The following is an 8,396-nucleotide window of genomic DNA, read 5'->3' on the forward strand; positions in this document are numbered from 1 at the left end:
ATCCCTCCATATGTTTCTAAGACTGTAGGGTGTGTGTGGATCAAACCTTACAGTCCGGTCTAGCTATGAACATATGAGACATACATGTGACATGTGAGACTACTTGAATTTTGTGTTGACTATTTCTAAACGGGTTGGGTTTGGCATTTGTTTTGAAAGCAGAGGAAGACGAAAAGTCCCATTTTTTTCTACAATCTGTGGGTTCTGCGATTTAAGAGGAAAGTGTCTTTCTATCCATCAGGGGATGTGGGGAAGTTAGGATATGTCTTTGTGGCTTCTCCTCACAAAGTGATTCTTTCAGCTTGGTTGAGTGAACACTAAAATGTTTCGTGTCCACTGCTTTAGATATACAGTATTTACATATTCATCCGCACACTGGTACTGGTGAACAAGCAAAACGACATGAGTTGTCATATTGAGAAGTTTCCTTATTGAAAATTTCCCTTGCAGACGAATGCGGTACTACAGGGAGATTTACCCATTCCGTACTACCTTTCGTTACAATGACGTCATGTACACGCTGGCCGCTCACGTCGCCGAAAGGCTTGCCGGAAAACCCTTTGAGACCCTTCTGCGAGAACGAATCCTACAGCCACTGGGCATGAACGACACAGTGTACTTAGCCGAGGCATTAGAAGCTGGAGACTTCTCAAACTTTGCTCAAACGTACCTGTCCTACAACAGAAGCGGCGAGTCGGAGATGCGCAGTCGCGAGGAATACAGGTATGTGTGTGTTGCAGGTGTCAAGCCAAATGTTTGCCCCTGCCAAATATTTGCTCCGACACTTAATGGGGTGTATGTAAACACTTAATCGGCTTCGTTACAGGCCTCCTGAAAAAGTGACTTTAGGTCCTAGTGACCAATTGATGTGCCGAACCTTTCTTTTTTTACACCATCTATCAAATATTTGGTCAGACGCAAATAATGGGGTCACACTTCACACGTACTTTAAATAATGATAATAGATAGAGCTTAGGCATCCTGCAAATGTAACTTATGAAATAAATCCCTATTACCCATTTATATGGCTAAACCTACTTTCCAGGACACACACGTGCACTACCAAATGGAACGAAAATTTTGCGCATCACAGATTTGGCGTGACACCGAGGGATTACGATTTCCACGAGTCTACGTCCGAATGAACTTAACTGATATCGTAGTTATCTGAGATATTTGCCATTATACGGCATTATAAATTAGTAGATAAACAATTCTATTCGACATCTTAAGATTGGCATTTTTCGGTACATCTCTTTCCTTAAGGTCTGTCAAGTTGCATCTTCCAGCAGCGGGCGTGGTGTCCAACGCCGTGGACATGGCCCGGTACATGAAGTTCCACCTCAGCGGGGGGAGGGACACGGCCGGCCGCCTGGTGGTGCCGGAGGACACCTTACGGCAGACACAAACCGCGAGCGCCGTCATGTCCTCGTACTGGGACAAAGTCGAACCGTACTGGCCAGTAGAAGCGTGGCTGACGCAGGGATATGGAATGGGTTTGTCGACCGGCTCCTATAGAGGTACATGTTGTTGCCATCTAGTTAATATGCTTCGGTCTCAATTGCAAAAAAAAATTCACTTTTTTCTTCTTTTTGCAATTTCGGGCGTGACTCCTACGTGGAGAAATGGTTGTGGCTGTGGCTACATGGCTATATTTGGGCAAGGCCGGGCCCCGGATTTTTTTTGTAACTCGGATTTAAAATCAATCTGGGACCCGGCGACAAATAGACGGCTTGACCTACCCGTTACACACCGAGAGGTTCCCCCTCGTGCGGTATCCGGTAGTCCACCGGGACAAATTTGTGTCAGAATTACACCCTTGGCGGGCACCGACGCACAAGTTTGTGACTGAAGTATTAGTGTTGTGAGTGACGTTGTCAAGTGTAGGCATCTTGAAAGGATGCTACTCTTGAAGCAGAGGTTCGACTCCGGCTGTTTTTTTCCTTGCCTTAGGCGTTTGTGTCCGGCTTTCTAATTTTTCCTGTTTTATTCAGTTCCGCCTGCCGACAAAACAAGGAGTTGAACGTCTACTTTAAGGAGGCCGTGTGAAGCTTAATCAAACTGGAGGGTTTTCCTGTGTTCTCTAATGAAATTTTGAACAAAATACTGTGCATGTTTTTGCAACTAAAGCCACGAATGTAACTATATTGTCACTGATGAAGGATAGTGGATGCCATTTGAAACGTCTTACCATTTCCTACATCATATCCAGTTGCTTGAGCAACCGTTATTTGGCATACTGTGAATGGATAGAAATATAGAAAAAAAGCAAGATATTTCAACCCATACCTGTGATATGGTTGAAATATAATAACAAAAACTAGAAGTACTTAACGGAGGTATGGCATCTTCGAACTCTTGTATGTTCTGTGCAGGCTACAGACGAGTTTATCACCGTGGGTCTATGGTGGGCTTCACATCTCTGCTGTCCCTGTATCCCTCCGCGTCAGTGGGCGTGTTCACCTCCATGAACGGTCCAACCACAACGGCCGATGACATCCATGACGTCATCCACTACCAGGTCGCAGATATTCTAACAGGTACAATTTTGTAAGAAAAACAATTTGCTACATAGCTCTCGACTTTAGGCAAGTTTGTGAAATCTAGACAGATATAAGACCTAGAGAGACAAGGCAAGAAAAGATACAGTTTTATGGTAATGTCCTTTCTGCTCATTGATGACGTCACGTAACTTTGGACAACTTCGTACACCTGCCACCTTACGCTGCTCACTGTCTGAAGATTACGTCATCCAATACATTATTAAACGTCACCCATGACCCCCAATATACCCTCAAAGCCATTAGAAAACGGTTGTAACTTCGTACAACTTCGTACACCCTAACTTCGTGCACTTCACCCGGATACTAACCACATGTACAAAGTTTATATAACATGCATTGGCATAATACCGGTAGTAAGACTTATACCGGTAGATTAAAAATACTGGAACTTAAAGAGATCTACACATGCAACAATAGTTATTTCTGAGCTGTGCACACTTCAGACATCTAGGTGTCCAATACACCATTTACAAAGCATCGATAACAATGCATTCGAAGACAACAAGGCCAAAAGTTTTCAGTATCTTTTTCGGGGTAGGCAGCTCGTCGTGGGACGAACACACTGTCACATTCATTGCCAAATTTATAGATCATAATTACACATGCTCAAGGCACAAGACGAACATGATTCAACAACAATCTTGAATTTCTGTTGGTGACCTACAACTCATGTAAAAGTGTGAAGAACCGTTGCATAATAGCCCGGATCTACGACTGAATGGGCAAAATTGAACGTACGCAGCCATTTTCCCGCCATTTTTATATCTACGCTAGCAGTGAAGTGTTACGTCATAGCGGTTGTGACGGACAGAAGTTAAATGAAAATTCTTGACAGTATACGTCCGTTTTCTCATGAAATTTTGTATGTTCATGCAGGTTTATGTTTTATGCATTTACTGACACTAAAGGAAGGAACATCAGAGGATGTATAAATGTACATAGCGGCAGTTAATTGTGCCGTGTTTCTTCCTACCGGTATTTTGTACCCCCTCCCAACCACGCGCCCGTTCGCCGTGCAATTCCGCGGCGTGTTACAATTACAATATTACGCTTTTAGCAGGACAAGAGTGGCAGAAAAGTTACACAGAAGAAGTGGCAAGGGTAACCTATAACAGCAACATGTAACTGGAGAAAATGATGCGTTGACAATTTGTCAATTCAGTATGGCTAGAGAAATCGTCGTAAACGTACCGGTATTATGATAATAGATGTTAGATGTCGTGACTCGCAGCTTCCGAAGTTTCCCGACCACTGTCTCTAGTTACCTTTAACTTCGTACACGCTAACTTCGCACATTAACCCCATTTCTGAACATACATCTCTCATTGATAGGAAAGGACCACTGGCTGAATTCTACCACAGCCTGCACGTATCCTGCACCTTGGTGGGCGACACGACAGACCAGGAGCACAGTCGTCCCTAAAATCTCGGACAACTTCCCGCGAGACAAACGTGACTACGAGGGTGTCTACGGCAACCACGCGACAGGCAACATGACGATAACCCTGAACACGACCGACAACAAGTTATACTTCAGACTTGGTCTGATCGGACGTGGTGTAGTTCTCCCTTCCGATTCTCCTAACAGCATTCTCCTTCGGGCTGAAGAACCGTTAGAGTATATCCCCACCATTGTTGCCGATGTAGAAGTCCAAGGTGGAGAGGTATTCTCTTTATCGCTGCAAAGCTATCCTCCCGAACCGTCTGTTGTGTTCGAGCGAGGCCTGAAGCTGACAGACCCGGACCCTACAGAGCCGGAGTGGCACGACTGTGCAGATGTCTCCGGCTCTCCGGACCGCACAGCTTCGAGTTACACATTCGCCTTCTTGCTCTTTTTGGCTTATATGTTTGCTGTCTAATCTTACACCATGTATGCAAGAAATTACTTGGTCAGAGAATGTAAAAGTAAGAGGGACACAACAATGTATGCTATGATTGCCCCGGTAACCCTTCCACATGAAAAAAGTTCTACAGGCAATAAAGCATTACCATATGTCATAGCACTGGTGTCTTTTTATTTTCGCACACTCACATACAAACGCACACACACACACATTCACACGCACACACGCTTACACACACACACACATACACGTACACACACCACTCATACACATACACACACATTTTCCTTGTACGTAGAATCAATTTGATTGTAAACAGATTGTGCGTGTATGTATGTGTATGTATGTATGTGTGTGTGTGTGTGTGTGTAGGTGTGTGTCTGTGTGTGCGTGTGTGTGTGCTTGTGTGCGTGCTTGTGTGTATGTGTGTTTCTGTGTGTGTGTGTCTGTGTGTGTCTGTGTGTGTCTGTGTGTGTGCGCGCGTGTGTGTGTGTGATTTATCTGACAGTCCGTCATTTCGAAGATAAAGAGAATTACACCATTGCCATGACATATGGTACAAACTTTATTGCGTGTAGATATTTTTCATGTAGAATGGATACGTGGGCATTAATACCATCGTTGTGTCTCGCATACTTTTATATTCACAACAATGCCGCAGTGAACGAACAACGCAGTGCTGCGTAAGTACCCCAAGTCCAGCGAGATTTCACCTGAAGCAAGTTGAGTTCGCAGGCACGCCCATGTTAGAGGTGACGCTTTGACATTACAACTATGTAACTAGAGTTCCACGAACACATCCCTTCTCCAAATAATCATGCCTTTATTCAAGACTTTAAGGTCTTATTCATGTATTACTAAAGAGTACCTATCCCTATAGCAAACGACTGCATTACTCCGGCCTGGCCGAATAGTAAGTGATGATGGGGGCTTTGGCCAAGTTAGGAATAAAAACCTAGTAGTAGCTGGCCTATGAGTGAACTGACCACCGGGTGCTGGATAGACTGCAACAGACATACTGAATTCCCATGGCAAATTATTTGGTCAAATTCTTCTCTTTTTTCATCTACTGACACTGTAGCTGACACGTCCTGTGTTCATTCAGTAGCCTGAATGAGTAAACACCTACAAAACTACTCACAGAACTCCTATACTAAACACACCGGATGGACATATTTTGGATAAAACGTCATTCTTGTGCAGTTAATAATCAATAATGTTTCTGTTTATATACCATATACATGTCCCCACCCGCTGATGAAAATTTAGTGGTACACTGAATGATGTAATCAGACTCACAAGGCTCAAGGCTCATGTGAGAAACAGATGTGTCCTTAGATATACACGGTCAAAATGATATGGTTTAACAGAAATATAGAAAACACTGTTTATTTCTGTTAATTGGCAACGGATTACAATTTAATGCATCTCACCATGTAGATTATCATCTAAAGTATCTTTCAGCCCAAAACAATGCAAATGAATGAACTCATGCTTGAGTTATTCCGTTCCAAAGAAAGTGATAAAAACGCCCGTTGCAGTTCAAAACAAGCCGCTAGGTGGGACCAAAAGACGTATCCCTGCCAAAAGACGTATCCCCTACCCAAAAATCATGAACCTGGCACATGAGGAACACGTTACTTCCAACTTTGAACTTCCACTGCAATACTGTAACTCGCTGCTAGGAGGCCCATAATCGAACTTGACCTTCCTTTTCCCAACCCCTACCTATCCACCAAATATCATACAAAACCATACGCAACGTCTCGAGTTATGCACTCTACAAAAAAGCGGACGCACACACTCGGCTCGCTGCAGTTCCGACGGAAAGTCCTACGACAACCAATTTCGAACACGAGCTTCATGTTCATTTCCGCAATCGCTACTCAAATACCAAATAACATAAAAATCCATCAACAGCTACTCTACTTATATGCTGTTGACCTACAAATAGGGACACAACATTAGGCCTTAACCGAAAATATAACCTTCTTGGCGAAGGTAATGATATTGACTCTGCTCACTTCGTCTCAATTGAAGTTCTCCCAGCTTTTGCCCTCCAGACAGACAGCTGGAAAATAGTCTATTGGATTCGTTAGTAATCACTCGTTAGGTGTGTTAGCTTGTCTGAAATGTGTGGTGTTTAGCGGTAAGGACGGGTACATGTGTGCGTTTGTGTTTTCGTGTGGGAATGTTTGTGTATGTGTGAATAAAACGTGTTGATAACTATGAACAGCTCACCTGCTTTTGTTTGAATAACTGGGCTGATGAAAGTAAAAAAACACATAAACTAAAAGAAACCTTTGGTCATATAAGGGAAACATTTCCCAATAGCATCTCAGTGTTGTTGGAACAAAGGCGTCGCCTGGCAATGCTCACTAGAACTACAACAGTTATGCGGAAGACGAATCACTTTGTGCGCGCTCAGTGATTTATTAGCACACCTTGTGGGCGCTCAAAATGTGACCTGTCCTTGGCACTGAAAAGTATATATATTCACACACAATACCAGACGCAAATACACACTACTGCTACAGAAGTTGAGAAAAATCCAAATTTTGGCATGTAAGAATAATTGAAGAGACAAAACATACTATCACAACCAATAAGTCTTTTATTCCCGTATTTAACATAAAAGTGAGTAATGATTATGGACAAAATAAGTATTCTAGATTATGCAGATGTAAAATAAATTAAATACAGACACTTGCATAGTTAATTGTATCAAAATTTAAACTAGATTCAGTGACCTGAAGTTACCACCGAAATATCGAAATTCGATTGCCTTGGATCAGGTAATCTATGGGGACGGGAACGGGGGGCATATATGTTCAATATGTTACTATCATGTCCTGCTGATATATCTGCCTATGTCGGTCAATTTATATATAACTCATTTAAAAAACGTGACAATATTATACTATCATGAACCAGCACATAATGATAGCCTGATTGTAAATATTATATACCATGTGTAAAATAGATTAGTCTCTTAGATTTTTAGATACTAGTAACTCATGTAGTGTTCTGTTCTGTATGTATTGTATGTACAAGTTGCCAAACACTGTATCCTCTACAGTTGTCGTGCAATAAAGTTCTTCTTCATAGTCCTTTTTATAATAGGTATGTTCCCGGGCTACTATCTCAGTCAAAGACTATCTTTCAAGAAATAAGGCTGACATGGATAAGGTGCAGCTGCTGCGAAATGTAGTAATTGGTTAAACAAATGCATGTGATACTACATGTAATATCAGTTTATATCTGACTTCATTCTGAAACTGCCACGTCATTTTCTGTATTTTCACAACAGGGGAATCCCATGGCAGGTTTGTAACTCTAGTCACACAACCCCCACCCTCGCCCGATGCAGCTGATACCTTCTCGCTTTACTGTATGTAAATGACAGAAACTGAAGACGTCAGAATACCAGACCTTAGGCCACAGCAAGTAAATTTTATGGATGACATCCTCTGCAGATTGCAAAATTAGTGCGATAGGGCGAAAAAACAAGATGGGTGAAAAAAACAAGATGGCTACATTTTCAAAAGTAGGCACCATAAAGTTGTGATAAATGTTTAACAAGAATCAAAGGGACAAAACATGGTATCAGAGCCAAAAAGACATTTATTCCTGTATTCAAGACATGTACTGGTGTGGTAAAAGTGACACTAGTGTGGTAGACTGGCATCATCAACAAAGTTGGTAACCACACTCATGACTTCCATGTTGGTGTCACTAACTATCCAATAAGTTTCATTTCTACAACTACAGTTCTGGGTACCTCGCAAGTGTCACTTCTACAATTACAATTATTAGGCTACAACACAATATATTTGCTCATTTTGGTACTTTATTGTCATGTTGACCATCCGTGCAGAAAAAAATTCTTGTTTTTTTCTGAAATCAGGCGAAAATTAATGCGCGCGCTGATGTCATCCATAAAATTTACTTGCTTCGGCCTTACTTAAACAAACAGGTTAGCGTGACT

General features: G+C 42.2%; 1 protein-coding gene across 1 annotated transcript in view; it reads left to right on the forward strand.

The window, feature by feature from the left end:
* The window catches only part of LOC118407911 (beta-lactamase-like), a 26,847-nt gene that overhangs the window by 2,465 nt on the left and 15,986 nt on the right, over window positions 1–8,396 (forward strand). The gene's annotated exons all lie outside the window — the stretch shown is intronic.

Source organism: Branchiostoma floridae, unplaced genomic scaffold (assembly GCF_000003815.2).
Source record: "Branchiostoma floridae strain S238N-H82 unplaced genomic scaffold, Bfl_VNyyK Sc7u5tJ_1499, whole genome shotgun sequence".
NCBI lineage: Eukaryota > Metazoa > Chordata > Leptocardii > Amphioxiformes > Branchiostomatidae > Branchiostoma > Branchiostoma floridae.